General features: G+C 56.0%; 1 protein-coding gene across 1 annotated transcript in view; it reads right to left on the bottom strand.

Annotated features, from left to right (window-relative positions):
* The window catches only part of CACNA1I (calcium voltage-gated channel subunit alpha1 I), a 110,791-nt gene extending 108,711 nt beyond the window's left edge, over positions 1–2,080 (bottom strand). Inside the window, exon 1 of the mRNA XM_039863408.1 lies at positions 2,067–2,080. The gene's annotated coding sequence lies outside the window, so the exon portion shown is untranslated. The remainder of the gene's footprint in view (positions 1–2,066) is intronic.
* Between the last annotated feature and the right edge of the window lie 14,600 nt (positions 2,081–16,680).

The following is a 16,680-nucleotide window of genomic DNA, read 5'->3' on the forward strand; positions in this document are numbered from 1 at the left end:
GGGGCTGGGGGAGGGGAGTCGGAGGTGGCCCTGGGAGCTCAGAGTGTGGATCTGGGACCAGGACCACAAAGAGGCTGCAGTCACACTGGTCCCTGAAACTGCTCCCATCTTGGCTACGGGCTCACGAGAGGCAAGCTGTCTGGAGACAGTGACAGAGGGTAGGAGAGGAGGGATTCTCCCAGCAACCTCCACCTCCATCTCCCCACCCAAGGTCAAGGGGAGTCAAGGAGCAGCGACAAAGTAACTGCTGCTTGGTGCCCCCTGGTGGGTCTAGAAGATGCCCTCTCAGAGGCCCTGGAATAGGGATTGGGGAGAAGGAAGCAGAGAATCTTGGTCAAAAGAATAGGGAGGGGCCTTCAGACAGGCCTGTAGCCCCACCTCCAAGCCGGCCATCACGGTGTCCAGGGACAGGCCTGGGCAGCTCTGAGCAGCCAGGAAGGGAGCTTGAGGCAATGTGGTACCCCATGGGGGTTCATGAGCTTGGTGTCAGGCCAACACAGCCCCACCCCCATCCCTCGAGGATGTGCTCTTCCCATTTCCTCTCCCTCCCTAAACTGCAACCCCAGAACTCATCCCCAGTCATTGCTGCCCTGCCCTGTCACCCACTGTCATCCCCTCGCTCTGGCTCAGTGTGGATGGTGGAGGGAGGAAGGGGACAGGGAGGGCTCTAGACTCCCCACCCAGTCCCCACCCCAGCCCCAATCCTGGAGCCTGAAGAGAAAGTTTGTCCTGAAGGGTGGACAAGTGTGTTGGAAGCCAGTCCTTCGGGCTATGGAGAGACAATGATCCAAGAGGTGACCCAACAGTATGGGCAGGGCCTGAGGACTGCAGTCCAAGCTCCTTGGCCAGACCCTTTCCCATGGGGTCCAGCCCATGGACCCACACCCCTATCTGTACAGCATCCTATCCCTAGGATGCCAGTATCTGTTAGGTGAATCCCCCAGGTGGTGAGAGACAGGACAGACTGGCTCCCTGCTCAGGCCAACCTGAGCACTCCAGCCCTAGGACGCTCCTCACATGGCGTGTCAGACCCCATCACACCACACAGGCACAGACGCAAGCAAGCTTTCTCTCTCTCTCTCTCTCTCTCTCTCTCGCTCCCTCTCGCTCTCTCTCTCTCACACACACACACATACACATAGACACATACACACACCTGACCCCAGAACACAGACTCCCATAGCCAGAATACAGCTCAGGGGTCTCCCCACACACCAATTTCATCCACAGCTCAGGAGACCCCAGGATCCTGAAGGGGGAGAAAGACACAAGCAGAGCGGATGACTGATGCTTCAGCCTGGGCCCATCCGAGAGACTCCTCCTGCCCCAGGTATCATGACTACTCTCCCAGAGGTGGCCTTTCCACCCCCAAGCACCAGGGCCTCTTGCCCCCACGTCCCCCACGCACACCACCCAGCAGATAATTAAAACCCAATCATCATAAACACTCATTATATAACCATCCCCGACCTGCTGAGGATTCTTTTACCCCCTGGAGTCCTAGCGTAGACCCTGGCCTGGCTTCATGCAGTGAGGCCTTGGGCACCCCCAGGGGTGCTGACCAGGGAGGGGGTACTGCCACCCCAGCCTCCAGGAAAGTTAAACGCTGCCTGGGATTCCCCCATTCAATCCCCTGCCGCCACTGTCCCTCAGCCGACACTCCAGCTCAGCCCCCTGGACACTGGTACCAGCCGCGGTCCAGCGGGCTGCAGAGGCGCAGCAGCAGAGGGACAGCGGGACAGACCGACAGCCTGGGCCCCAGCCGGCAGCCTGACTTGTTGAATAAATTTCTGCAGCGCTGGCTCAGCCGGCTTCGGCGTTGGCACGGAGAGAACTTTCGTGGCCTTGGAGAAGGGACCGGTCAAAGTTTCCCGTCCTTCCTCCCAAGGCACCTGCCCCAAAGGCGAGGGCTGGGGGACCGACCTGATGGGTACGCGCTAGGGGGGGACCGGTCCCCAGAAATAAATAAATAAACCCCTCAATAAAGAAAGAACGGCCGCGCCAAGAAAGCGGCATCGGAGCTGAGCCCTCCCTTCCTCCCCCTTCCCCACCCCACCCCCACATACCTGGGCATGGACTTGGCCGGGCAGCGGGGGTTCGTCCAGGCTAGAGACGCGGGGGTGACGCGTCCTCCCCCCCCTCCTCAAGCCAGAAATCGAGGGGGACCCACAGCCCCGCCAGCGGCCCCCCGCCCGCGCCAATTCAGGATCAGCTGAGCCCCTGGGGTGCCCGGGGCTGAGGGTGGCGGGCAGCGGGCCCCGGGGCCCGGGCCATGGCGGGAGGAGACGGCGGGCTGGCGGAGAGTCGGCTGGGCTCCGGCGGGCGGCGAGAAGCCGGCAGGGCGAACGCGCCGCGGAGAGAGCCGGAGTTGGAGCGCGCGGCGGGCGGCGGGCGGGCGCGCGGCGCTCCGGGGCCGGAGCCGGGGCCGGGGGCGGGGGCGCTGCGGGGACCGAGCGGCGGGCAAGTGCCCGGAGAGGACCCGCGCGGCAGCGGGCGCGGGCGGCAGCCCCGGGCGGCGGAGCGGGGTCGGGCCCGCGTCCCTAGCCGGGATCGGCTCGCGCCTCCGGCCGCGGGCTCAGGGCGCGGGGGTCTGTGCGGCGAGGGCTGCGGAGGAGCCCGAGCGCCCGGCGGTGCGGGGACGTGCGGCGGCGGCGAGACCGAGCCGCGCCGCGTGCGAGGCAAAGCCGTCCTTATACTGACACCAAATGTCTTCGGGGAAAGCTGCAGGCGCGGGACGCTGGAGGGGGGAGGCGCGGAGGCGACAGACAGACTGACGGCGGCTGGTGAGCCCCCACTCGTCCCCAGAGGGCAAGGAGCCCCCAGCCTTAAGGCCAACTCCCTAAAATTCAGGGTTCTGCCTGGGGGAGCGTCCTACCCCCTCAGCAAGGGGGCTGCGACATGTGTAAAAAGGGAGGGACCCCATTACTGACCACCCCCATGCCCGAGGTACCTGGTTGGCCATATCACACTCTGGGTTCTCAGTGAGATGCTGTGGAATGCAAGGGGTTTGGGGCGGTCCTCCACTGCGCCGGGGAGGGGGCTGCCCATCTAAGGCCACCATCTCTTAATGGTGGAGCCAGGCTGGAACTCCAAGGCCCAGGCAGCCTCCCCACTTCTCACCCACACCACTGCTTCTTCTCAACCTTTAAGACTTGACTAAAAGACCACCTCCTCCAGGAAGGTTTCCAAGAAGGCTTCCAAGTGGAACAGATGCCTCTTTCTCCAGCTGCAAATGCCCCAGCCTCACCACTTCCCCGGGCAGCCTGGGCCACAGGAGCCTGAGAGATGGGAGACCTCAGCTCAGCCTTCCCCACCCCTGTCTCATCTCACTTCCTTGGAGAATGTGCAGTAAGGAGCAGGAACTGGACTGGGGCCGGGGGTAGGGGTGGAGGGATGCTGAGGCCTGCCCTGGGGCCATTTGGCAGGGCAGATGGGCAGAGCTTCAGGGGAAGACGCACTCCCAGCTCTGCCACTTCCTGCCTAAGCGCCTTGGGCAAGCCCCTTAAAGTCTCTGAGCCTTTGGTTCCTCATTCGTGAGATGAGGATAAAAATCCACATTTTGCAGGATGAAACCAGCCTAAAAACTGATTAGCACCATGCCTGGCACATAGTAGGTGCTCGACAAATATTTAATCTTGTAATCTGTCCAGGGAGACAAGACAAACTTTTGTCACCAGACCACAGTACACGGCTAGGAAATGTCTCCTAGCTAAGGACTGAGCAGGCCAGAAGGCGCCCACAGGCGGGACGGATTTCTTTCCAGTCGGAGAGGGCTTCAGATCAGGGGTCCTCAGGGAAACAAACCTTATCAAAGGCCAGAGGCTCATGCCGGGCCTTGAAGGCTTGTGTAGGACTGAGACAAAAGGAGAGGTGGTTGGGGGAGAAACTGCATCGACTAAGAGGGAGAAAGGACATACGCGAAGGCACGGAGGTAGAAAGGAGGCGGCACGGGCAGGCATGCCATGCCCTGCCCGGCTGAATGCCCCACTGGAAAGCCCAGGCCTGGGCGAGCGAAAGCAATCTGGCGGCAGGGCAGAGAGATGTCAACCATTGCTCACTTTCTCTCTATTCTCCTCCGAAAACATTTTCGGAAAGTTCAAAAGGCTGAACAGGACCTGAAGAAGTCACCAGGTGGTGACTTCTCAGGACTAGATCCTTTCGGCTACAGCCTGCGGCAGCGGTCGCCCAGCCCCTGCTTGCCTTCCTGGGGTGACACAGTTCTCACCACTTCTTGGGGCAGCTCTTTTGCTCTGTGGGCATCTCTGATCATTCAAAGTTCTTTTTTATATTGAAGGAGAAATTTGCCCCCTCCGTGATCCTAGTCCTTTCCGTGCTCCGGCAGGACTCACGCCCCCTTCCCAGCCTCCTTCAAGCATCCACCCTAGCATGAAGTCCCACTTTACGTCCAACCTAAATGCTTCATGCTTCAGTTAAAGCCTTCATGGTCCACTCCTTCACTCTTCTGCCCACCACACCCACCCCTCAGCAAGGAGTGGGCTCTGTGGACATAGAGGGGGCAGACAGATGAAAGGTCACGATGGAAGTGGGGATGTGGGACAACCCTAGAACCTACGGGGGGATGGGATTTCAACTCAGGTCTCGGCAAGAAGCAAGGCTGCAGCAGTCCCCCCCCGAGGCCCTCACAGGCTGCGGGAGCTTCATTTATTCATTATTGCTATTTATATTGTGCCTGGTATTTGCAGAAGGCTGCAGCCGCCGCACGCACTCATTAGGCTCCGCCATGCCCTGGGAGCAGGGGCCTGCCTGGAGGTGGGCGAGACAGACCCTGTGCTGGAGTCGCCTAGTGCACCCACCTTGCCGCTAGGCCAGGCTCCCTTATCATCTCCCCCAGGGTCAAGCCCCAACCAGACCGTCACTCACTATTACAGCAGCCCAAGCTCACCTCAGTCCCCCAGGAGAACTTTCTAGCAATTGCAGTGACTGGAAGGGTAGGAAGCATCTGTCAGTTGTGATAAGCAAAGGGGCTGAAGGAAACTGGGGCAAGTTTCCTGCCCCAGGACATGAGATGAGGTCCCTAAAATCACAGAGACAGATTCCAGTATTCTCACAATCCACACTGACTTCTTTCTCAAATACTTACAAAGTCATTATCTGCGCCAGGCCTGGTCTAAGCCACTGACAAATATGAACACTTTAATCCTTTCCACGATCTTGTAAATCGTCACTACTGTTTTACAGATGAGAAGCCATTGGCACCGAGAAGTTAGATAACTTGCTCAAGGTCACATAGCTAATAAATGGCAGAGCTGGGATGCGAATTCATGGGGCCTGACTCCAGAGTCTGTGCTCTTCACCAGGGTTCTGGATTCTAAGATTCAAAACTCTAAGAGTTAAGATTTCCAGGATTCTGAATTCCAAACTGCCGATGGCCCCACCTACTGGAAGAGGGAGGGGCCTGGCCCAGATATCCTCACATGGGCCACCCTACCCCATTAGAGCATGTTCCCCAGGCGATAGGAGGTAAGGATAGGAGAAAAACAATGGCATAAAATGAACTTCGACATTACAAAAGCTTTTATTCCTCATCTGCCGGGTACCAGGCCGATGCCAGGCCAATGCCAGGGCTGGAGAACATTACCACATGGAAAGGCCTGAAGTGCTGACCATGGGTGAAACAGGATGGAGTCTGGAGTCAGACTCAGAGGGAGGGTGGGGCCAGGCCAGATTGATGCGGCAGGCGCTCGATGGGTTCAGAGGAGACCCAGATCCCAGTCTGGAGAATGGTGGCTGGATTGGCAAAGGGAGAAGAACCAGAAGTCTCAGAGAAGAAAGCATGGAGCGTGAAGCAGAGAAGAGACTGCATCATGGAGGAGGTGGGGTCACGGACGGGGAGGCGCCTGGGGAGGAAGCCCTGGAGAGGGAGGAGGCGTTTGCCTGGCTGCAGGGCCTCTCCCTCTCCAAGCCCCAGGAAGTCCAATATTTACAGGCCTTATTCAGAGTGGTTTTTTTGTAGGTTATGAATGTCAAAAAAGGAGATAGATTCTCCCAGAGCTGACGTGGACAAGACCAGCACCGGGCAGGTGAGCCAGTCCCTCTCCCACCTGGACTCAGCCTGCAGAAGCAAAGGTCAGAGCCAGAGGGGCCTAGGACGCTGGCATTCCCCCAGAGGTCTGTGGTGGCAGGAATCTCCCCGGGCGGCAGGGGTGGGGATGCAGCATCTTACCCAGCTAAGGAACAGAGAGCACCCCTCCCGCTGACAGGCGCCCTTTTGCTGTATTCACCCACTTAACCCTGGCACGGTCCTAGGTGAGAGGTATCGTAAAGCTTATTTCACAGATGGGAGAACCAGAATTCAGAAATTAAGTAAATTGCCCAGAGTCACAGAGCTAATGAGCGGCAGAAACAGGATTCCACGCCAGAGCGAGTGAGTGAGTGCGCATGCGCGTGTGTGTGCGCGGTGGGGATCCTTCTCCCACCTGCCCGGGACCGGAGGCTGAAAATGGGCAGAGGAAGAAGGGACAGATCTCAAGACCCCCAGGTTCCTGCCAGGTAGGAGGCCCCTGACTCTCAGCCGGAAGAAGCGGCTGATGCCCTAGAAGCTTCCTGGGTGGGGCATGAACAATCCATTCTGGGCACACCTGGGAAGGGCTGCTGGGTGTCCCGTCTGCAAGCGGCAAGCGGCAGTTGGAGAAGCAGTGGGTTTAGTCCAGTGTGAATGTCAGAGGGGGGAACCGCAGGGGGAAGTGCCCAGACCCCCACCCCAGACAGAAATATGGAAGCCCCCCTCACTTCTGACTGGCACTTGACAGTTGGCACACCATCTTCTTTGTGTGCAGTAGATGCTCAATATTTGCTGAGTGCATGTCTTGAATGCCAATGCTCCAAGTAGTCATGTCCAGGCCTATTTTACTTATGAGGAAACTGAGGTCATGAGAGGTGACATGACATGACAACAGTCACCCTAGGTGGTCACTCAGTGACACACGTTGACCACCTACTGTGTGCCAGGTATTGGATATACAGAGACAAATGAAACTCAGTCAAGCCGTGTCTAGACAATACAGTAGAAGAGAAATGGGGACTCCAAAAGGAAACTGTCATTCCTGGCAGAGGACAGACGAGAAAGGCTTCACACGCAGGGTGACTGAGCAAAGGCTTGGGGGCAGTGGGCAATGGGCCAGTGACCACCCTGGAGGAAGTTTCATTCCAGGCAGAGGTAACAGAGGCAGGGAGAGGGAAGGAGCATGGCTTTTTTGGGGACAACAGGATATCCTATGTGGCTGGGCCACAGCTTTGAATGCCAGGCTCAGGGAGATATAAGTGGGAGTGGCAAGGTCAAGTTCGTTGTAGAGGCTTTACCTGGGTGCAGCACGAGAGCCAACTGCAGAGAGCAAGACATTGCCTGGGGGCCTGAACTAGCTTGAGGCTACATTGCTGGCTGAAGGGGACTAGATGGGAGCAGACCGGAGGGATGTTTAAGAGACAGAGGGATGGGGCTTGGAAACTTGAGGAGGGGAGCAAGGAGGAGGGCCCTGGTTTCTGCACCTTCCCTGGGTGGATGGTGGTAACTGATATCTCCCCGCAGCAGAGCCTCGTCCCAGCCTGGCCCTAGAAACTCCACAGTCCGGAGTAGGTGGGAGCAGTGATGGCGGCGAGAGACAGACAGTGGGGGAGAGATGGCCAATCAAAGAGATGGGATGTATGACATAAAGAAGGACATGGGAAGAGACAGGCGAAGGGAGAGACAAGTTCAGGGGTGAAGCAGCTGGAGGGGAGAATGAAGGGAGGAAAGACGAGAAATCAACACGGTTGAGGGCTTCCTCCGCCCTCTGCTTTCTTCTCTCTGCCTCTGTCTCTCTGCTCTGTGGGTGTCTTTTTCCTTTTTCCTGTTTCTCTTGCCCGTCTCCCATTCCTCCTAGGCTGTTCCTCTGTCTTTCCCCTTCTCCAGCTTGCTTTCTCCATCCCGCTCTGTCTCTCTCTGCATCTACCTGTCTCCCTAACTCCGTGTGTCCAGCTCCCTGCCTGTCTTGCTCTCCCTTGTCCTTATGCCGTGTGTGTAAGTCTCTCACGCATACGTGCTCTGGCTCTCTCCTTTGCTCTCTGCCGCTCCTGCTGCTTGGGGAAAGAATAATAAAGCAGGCACCTCTTCCTTTTATCCTCTGGTGGACAAAGGCTGGTGCCCCTGGCGCCTGGCAGTCAGGCCTCCAGGAAGCTGCCTTCAATGTCACCATCAAGGTGAGATGACTGGGGGCTATATGGGTGGGAGCAGGGTCATCCAGGGCTAGAGGCGGTCCAAGCTGGCCTCGAGCCCTGTCCTGCAACCTTCTGACCCAAGGTAGCTCAGGATGGGCATTTTAAGGACCAGGTGGGTATAGCTCCACAGTCCCCCAGAGCTCCTGAAATTCCACCATCAGGGCTGCAGCCTTTGCTTTTAAGGTTTCGATCTTTGTAAAAACGGGAACCCCCAACCCCCGGAAAAGATCATGGAGCCCAGGTCCCCAGCCCTGAGGCCAGCTCCACACCAATGCTGACTCTGGGTTTGGAGAAGAATCCCCAGCCCTGCCCTCTGTTTGGCCGTGGTCTTAGGTGAGGTAGAAAAGGCTGTAATCAAATGTCACCACCTAGAGAGTGCCTTCGCATCCTCGAGCCCAGTCGGATGTCTCCTTCTCCGGGATCGCACCAGCCTGAGTCAGCACTCCTTCACCTACACTCCTACCTGGCTCGATGGCCTGTCTCGCTACCCTACCCCCACCACACTGGGAGACCTACAAAGGAGGGCAGACCTGAGCATAAAGTAGGTGCTGGAGATTTGCTGAATGAATGAATAGATGAATGAGTGGTTGGTTCTCACACAGGAGGGTGTGGTGGGGCAGCTCCTCTCTGAGCCCTGGCTCTGTGCCTGGCACGGTCCTAGGCCCTGGGGGTCAGCAGTGGACAAAACGAACTCCTTGGCCTCATGGAGCTTATAATGCAGTGGGAAAGTCAGAAAAATACATAAGATAAATACATGAACGATATAGTACATCTGAGGATATCAATCCATGGAGGAACATAGAGCAGGGGAGATGAATGGAGAGTGAGGATGGTGGGTTATTTTAAGTGAGGTGTTCAGGGACATGAGCCGACTCGAATCCTGAAAGATCACCCTGACTGCTGCGTAGACAATGGACTGGGAGGAGCTGGTGTTCATCAGTCCACACCCACCCTAGGGCGACAAGACTGATTTCTCAGCAGGCTCCTTGGTCCCTGACACACAGGGCCCCTGACATCTGAGACCACCTACCCATGAGCAGAGCCTGGGGCTCAAGCTGCCCCACCACCCTCTCAGCCCCTATCTCATCCCCTTGTCTGTCTCTTACCTTTCGCTCTCTTATGCCATCCCCAGGGCACACACATTCCCTTTCATAAAACCTTCTGGGATTTCCTTCGTGGAGGGCGAAGACCATGGTGGGATGTTGGAGAGGCCCACATAGGGAGGGAGGGATGGAGGGAGGAGGCAGGTGCACAGCCTCAGCAGAGATCCAGGGAGGCTTCCTGCAGCGAGCAGCTTTCAAGATGCGCCTCGAAGGTGGCAGTGGCCACCATGGATTAAGATGGGAGAGTGCGCCCAGTGGTGGTATCCAGACTCCAATTCTGTCTGAACGTTGGTATAAATTACAAATACACAGTTGAGGAAGCAACGTGAGCCAACCCACTGGGGCATAAAAGCACACAAATGACAGAGAGGCATCTGGTCCCAGTGACCAGTGTGTCCTCAGCGCCATCCACCTGCACCTCCACGTCCATGAATTCCTTTGCGCCCTGCCCCCAAGCCTGGTGAGGCGAGCGGGGTCATCGTATTCCTCTGGCAGGTGCAGAAGCAAGGACCAGAGAGACCAAGAGACTGGCCCAAGGTCACATAGCAGAAAGTATCAGGGCCCAAAAGCCAAGCCTGGGTTCACTCTCTACTTAGCCTGGAGCCACCCTGCTCCTAGTCCATAGGGACCTGGAGCTCCTTCTGCACCCCAAACCTCCACAGGAAACTGAGGGAGTGTTCTCTAATGCTTAACCCAGAGCATTCACTTCTGGGGCACAGAGCTGCCCTCCCCCAAAAGGAGAAGAAATACACAGAGACACTGACACACAATCCTCATACTCCTACATGTGCCCACACACAAACACGCAAACAGACACATTCACGCAGACCCACAAACACCACAGACACCCTCACACGTACACCCAAGCAGACAGCATTTTTATTAAATACACCCTCTCACCTACTCACACAGATACATTCACGCTCCCTCTTAAGCACACACGGCGCATTATTATTAAGCTCACACAAACATAAAAACAAGCACAAATACACACTTCTTCCAATGCACTCGGGAAGAGGGGAAGACATATTAAAGCGTTAGAGAGAAAGCGGGGAAAGGAAGAGCGAGAAAAGAAGGGAGATGGAGAACATCGAGGAGAGAGAAACGGAGGAAACTGGCAGGTCAGGGAGGGAAAGAGTTTAGAGCATCCAAGAGGAGAGAGATTTAGGGAGAAAGGAGAGGAGAAGGCAAAGATGGGGAGAAAAAGATAAGGAGGTAGGAGCTAAGGAGGCACTAAGGGGCCAGAATAAAGAAGGGGAGAGAGAGGGGAGAGGGAGCCTGTGATTGGAGCCTAACTTTAGCCGCAGCAGCACTGATGACTCACACTTCAGGGGGGAGCGTTGAGTCGGCTCCAGGTTTCTGTTTATATACCTCGATGAGCTAAATATACAGGCTAAGGGGTTCTTCTGTTCTGGTCCGGCAGATCCTCTGCGTTCTTCCTCCCGCCCTCGCCTCCCCTCCCCTTAGCAGCACGACAGCGCCATGCTGCACACACACACACACACACACACACACCACACACACACACACACACACTCACACACTCAAGCTTTCAAAGTGCCCAGCCTGCCTCGCCCTCTCCCAAGCCCACAGGGCTCTGCCTATGCCTTCCTGCAGTGACCAGCACACATCCTGCCTTTGCCTGAAGCTCTCCCCGCTAGGGTACTGGCTGTCAGGAGCTGACCCTGGGCTTTGGCTCCAAGCTCAGAAATAACATGGTCCAAACTGCCCCCTTTCTGATGCTAGGAGGTTGGGCGGAAGGGGGTAATGCTTGCCCAGGGTCACATAGCATGCAACCAGATGAGTAACACAAGAGCCCTCTGTGACTGCCAGACCAGAAACTCCCCCAGGAGACGAGGGTGAGAGCCTAGGGTGATGGAGCTGAGTGCCCAGGGGTAGGCACGCCGAGGGCTGGAGAAGGGAGAGTGAAGCGTGGAGAGAGAGCCCAAGCTAAGGCCTGCAGAGCAAGGAAGAAACGGAATCGGAGTAGGGGGCACGGCTGGGGAAGGTGATCAAGGGTCTTGGGGAAAAATAAAGAGAGAATTTCATTGGTAAATCATCTCTGGACTCACAGAGACTTCCTCCGACATCATCAGCCCCGTAACCCAGCTCCCTGCACTTGACTTCCTGAGTGGGCATTCAAGGCCACCCAACCAGCCCACTTCCCCGTGTGGATCCGGCAGCGAGTCGCTGTCCGTGGTGCTGAACCTCCCCGTGGCCTCTCCACAGCCTGGTGTCCATTCCCACCCAACCGTCTCCCAGCAGTTCAGTAGGACTGAAGGAAGAGGTGGTGGTGAGAAGGACTGGGGAGGAGATAAAGGACGGGAATTGTGGAGGAGGTGGCCCCAGCCAGAGATTTTCAGGAAGAGAAAGTGATTTCTACTTGGACATCTTTTTCAAATAGCCACAGTGACCAAGAAGAACCCTACAAGCGGAGATGGCTGACAGATTGAGGAACCAAGGCAGAATGAGATGTCTGCAAAGCTGGGCAAGTGTTGACACGCACAAACCGATCCAGGCCGGAGGGCGGAAACGGGCAGCATCCTCAGCAGGGCTGAACCAAAGCGCTTCCAGTTTTCCTGTGTTTTATTACCCTTCTTGCTGAAAAGGTTGTGAGTTTTCACACTGTCACAGAACAAACAGAGCTGAGACTTCCGTTTCCCAGGGTACGTGGCTGTTTCATGTGCTCCTGACAGTTCATCACATTTCTGACAGTTTCAAAATTTTGTTTTCCTCTGGAAATGTAAAAGAGCACTAACCCTTCCTTTCTCCATCACCTGCCAGGCTCAGGAGCCTCGTTCCCCTTGGCACACACGTGCTTCTCAGTGTCCCGGTTACATCTGCCCCATCCCTACACTGCCTAGTGCCTCCGAGCATTTTCGCATGCCGTTCCCCCACCTGGAGTGTCTTTCTTTCCCCTCATTTCTCCTTCTAGATCCAGGTCTTCTGTCTCCCCCCATAGGACACTGCAGGGCAGGGAGTATCACACTCATCTCAGTATCCCCCGCAGCTAGCACAGAGCCTGTCATATCCATTTATCTAGTTTCCTTCCCTTCTCTATGAGCCAAAGAAATGCATGGCCAAATATCCTAGGACGAGGGGAGGGGTGCACATTGACACCTCAAGCAAGGAGGGTCTTGGAGGTGTTCAGAAGGAGAAATCTCCAAGGTCTTAGATAGGAAGGTACTGCCTAAAGCAACCTTGTCTCATTTTGCAGATGAGAAAACTAAGGCGGAGGTTGTTCCGGGAGATAGTGGGCATCTTGAGGCTGCTCAAGACTTTGAGGACATCCTTCTGAGTAGGAGTAGGTGGGGAGGGGCCCTTCTCTCTCTCCCAGTCCCCGGGCGTTGTCTTGGCCACACACGCCCATCAGGAGGGAATCTTTGGGCCCCTGACAGAAAGATGGCCCCGCCCCTCCTTCTCCACTACCTACCTACTAGAGGATCCCAGCCATCAAATAATGAATGATTCCTAAATTAATTACATCTTTAATTCATTCAGGTCTCCAAGGAGCGTGGAGCTGGAGTCTGAGGAACTGCTCAATAGCTCCCAAGTGGGGGGTAGGATTTCCTTGCCTGTTTCAGGGAAGGGAGGAGGAGAGGCCAGGGTCCCATTGTCCTCTGGGACTGTGTGTGCCCCCTACTTTCCCTGCAGGGAATCCCTCCATCAGACTTGGGCTTTGGGACAACCAGGGTGCTGGGCAGAGGGTGGGGACGCAGGCGGGAGAAGAAGCAAGGGGCAGAGGGGAAAGCCCCCGCCTGGTATTTTAAAACCCTGGCACACACACACAGCCAGGGAATTGGGTGTGGGTGCTGGGGCATCACAGTCACTGTGATTGTTTCTCGAGGGTCTTCTCTCGTCAGGCACTTCGTCCAACTTCACTTCAACCTCATAGTATTACCATTTGCATTTTGCAAAAGAAACTGAGGCTTCAAGGAGAGGGAGCGACCTGCCCAAGACCGCAGGTAGGTAAGACTCATGAGTGCTCTTTCTGGCTTCAAGCCCCTGCCCACAAGCTCCACCTCCACAGAGGTCTCTAACACATACACACCCCATCTCAGATGAGGAATCCCAGGGGACAGCTAATCCAAGGATGCTGACACTCCAAGGATGAACCTCCTGGAAATATCTGGGAAATTTTGTGCACATGTGTGCAAATTTCATCACCAAATAATAATATTAACAATAATAAGAGCAAACACTTATCCAGTCTTCGTTATGTACCAGACCTTGTTCTGAGCTCTTACACATATAAACTCACTTCGCCTTCGCAACAGCACGATGAGGAAGGTGCTGGTGTCATCACCCCCATTTCACAGATGAGGAGACTAAAGCACTGAGAGGTAGGTAACCTGGCTAAAGGTCATGCAGCTGGGAACTGGTGGGTTCTCAGAATCCTGCAAAGTAAGGCAGATAATCCTGATTGTAAAGATCAGGGAACAGGCTCAGAAAGGGGAGGGTATCCCCCAAAGACATACAGGAAATGACCGAGCATAAACTCACGCCCAGGTCTGACCCCCACGTCCCAGCCTCTCCACTGCATAGAGTAGGTGGGGACCTCAATTTCCACATTTGTCAAGTGGAACTTAGATCACAGACAAAGTGTGAGGATCAAATGTTAACAGGGAAAGCACTCTGTAAATGGATGGATACCAAAAAACATGACAGCTACGTTCACAAAATATGTGATCATTCAATCCTCCCAACAACCTAAAGGTTTGATTTTATTGTTAAGCACAATTTATCATGAAGAAACTACAGCACGGAGAGTTTAAGGAATTTGCCCGAGGTCACACAGCCCAGAGATGGTGGAGCCAAGATTCGAAGCCAACACCTACATCTCCTACAGAAGGAGAAGCTTCTCGACGATACCAAATAAAGCCATTTAGTCAGTTTTCTGGGATAATGTTAAAAAAAAAAAAAAGAGAGAGTCTTGCCCTTAGCCGCCTGCCTTCCTCTCCCCACCACTCCGAGGAGTACCAGAGAAGGGAATAGAGCCAGCACCAAGGCCTGAGAGGATACAGGAGGACAATGTCTGTCAGAGAGGGGAGGGCAGAGGCAGAAGAGGACATGATTATGGGACCAGACCTGCGGTGAGGACACAGCCTAGCCCCTACCCCAGGACCAAGGGGTCTCATGAGCCTGCCTGTGACATGCTAAGCCACAGGGCCCCAGGCATAAATGATTTGCATGGAGGGAAGAGGATACTGCCAACCCAGAGGCAGGCAGATGAGGCAGCAGAGGCCCCAAGGGCCATGTGGGCCACCAGCTGGGCAGGCAAAAGCTGCTCACCACTGCCCGCTCCCCCGCTGAGCCACCCAGCCACTCCTGCCCAGGGAGCTAGCCTGGGGGCCAAGGGGTGACCTGTGGGGGAGGGCTGGTGACCTGGGCCAGGGGCGTGGTTCTGGGGGTAGAGAGAAGCGGAGAGTCTGAGGGTGATTTAGAAGGGTGACTGGACAGGACAGGTGATTGATTCCTCTTATGTGAGGTGAAGGAAAAGGGGAGAATAGCACCCCAGTGTCTGGGTGGGGAGAGGGGGAGCAGGTTTGGGGGAGGAGAGCAAGCTCCATTTGGGACAAGTTGAGGCTGAGAGGTCTCTGGGACATGCAAGGGCAGGAGGACAAGCCCAGGGGCTTTGGAGATGTGAGTCTGGGGGCCCAGAGAGAGGTCTGAGCTCGTGCAAAAGACACGCAGCCTTGGATGTCTCAGCCAGGGGCCAGTGGACTCATGTCTTACACCCATGTCTCAGGAAGGAAGTTGAGTAGAGCTGTCAGGACCCCCTGGGTCCATCATGCCACGGCCCTAGCAGTGGGTGGCCACCAAGGACTCCCTCCTGGAGAGAGGCTGCCAAGGTGCACTGTCCTCAGACCTCTCTGGGCAATCAGTTCCAGGACATGACCTCAGGCACAGGGGCTGGCAGACACCACGGGCAGCAGGCGCTGACCATACCCCAGCTTCAGGGAGAATTTCCCAAGTCCGAAGGCCATCCTTCCAGGGAACCGGCTGCTTGCTAAGGAGTGGGTTTCCCCATGACAGATTACACCCACAAAACTAACAAATACTCCCTCCGCCCAGACAGCCTCGGCCATCCATCTTCCTGTCCTTGAGTCTGTGGACACCATCTGCACCGCGCCAGCCCCTCTACCATCTCTCGTCTGCTCTACCATCCTGCTCCGCCCCGCCTTCCTGCTTCAAGCCTGGCCCGTACTGCCTCTCCAAACAGTCCCTGGCGTACAGTAGGTGGCAAATACATACTTTTTACCTAATGAATATTTTTACTTGACACTCATTCACTCTTTCAAGAAACATCTGTCACGCACCTACTGTGTGCCAGGCACCATTCTAGGCTCTGCAGCTACAGGTGAGAACAAGACATACGGAGGTCCTGTGATCCTTACACTGTGATTGAGAAGACACGCAATAAACAGGTATGGTAGTCAGCGAAAGTGGGTGAAGGAGGAAAACAGCGGCGGCGGCGGGGGCGCGGGCGGGGCGCGGGATCGGGGCGGGCGCGGGCGGGCGTGGGGAGGGGTGGCTACGGGATCTGAAGAGCTACCACCTATGGAGGGATTTCTGCCCCAGCCCCTGGCTCAGGCTTCACCCCATTTAGCTTGCTGAACCCTCGAAGGTAGGTGTTATTCTTCTTCTCATTTTGCAGAGTAGGAAACTGAGGCACAGAGTCTCTGGCCCCTGGTCCCAGCCAGACCTGCACCAAGCCATCTGGCTCCAGCCTGTGCGGGAAGCCACCGTGTTATCTGGGCGGGGGGAGGTAGGGGTGTCTTAGGAAATGCCCCATCTGCGAACTCTCCCAGGATCCCCATGCCCTCAGGCAGCTTACTGGGGTGCAGGGTCACACGGGGCTCTCCCTCTGTGCCCCCACCCATGCTCAGGAGAGCCTCATACTTGGTTTAACACTCTGCTCTCACCATCTTAATAATTTTTGAACGAGGGACCCCGCATTTTTATTTTGCACTGGGCTCCACAAATATGTCGTTAGCCCTCCCCTCAGGGTCACAAGCCTCGGACAGATGCCCCTCTCCTCCCCTACTCTCTTCCTCTGGCCTGCCAGTCTTGTCACATCAAGTCAAGGGGCACTGTCGGCTGTCTCCCCCACCAGACTCCTCCACGGTGCTGGCCACAGAGCAAGTCTTCTCTGTGTCTCTTTGCAAAGCCCAGCACAGGGCAGGCGCAGAGCAGAAACAGGAGTCTGGGCTGGGTCGCACCGGCTGGGGTGGGATGACACAAACTGGCCCCTCCTGAGGGTCCTTGGTGGAGTTGTTGGTGCAGTTTCTAACTCTGCTTTCTACTTGGAGGTTCTGCAATGCCCCTCTGGCCACATCTGACTTGACCTGGGCTCCTCGCC

The sequence above is a fragment of the Pteropus medius genome, unplaced genomic scaffold (assembly GCF_902729225.1).
Source record: "Pteropus medius unplaced genomic scaffold, Ma_sr-lr_union100, whole genome shotgun sequence".
NCBI classification, from domain to species: domain Eukaryota; kingdom Metazoa; phylum Chordata; class Mammalia; order Chiroptera; family Pteropodidae; genus Pteropus; species Pteropus medius.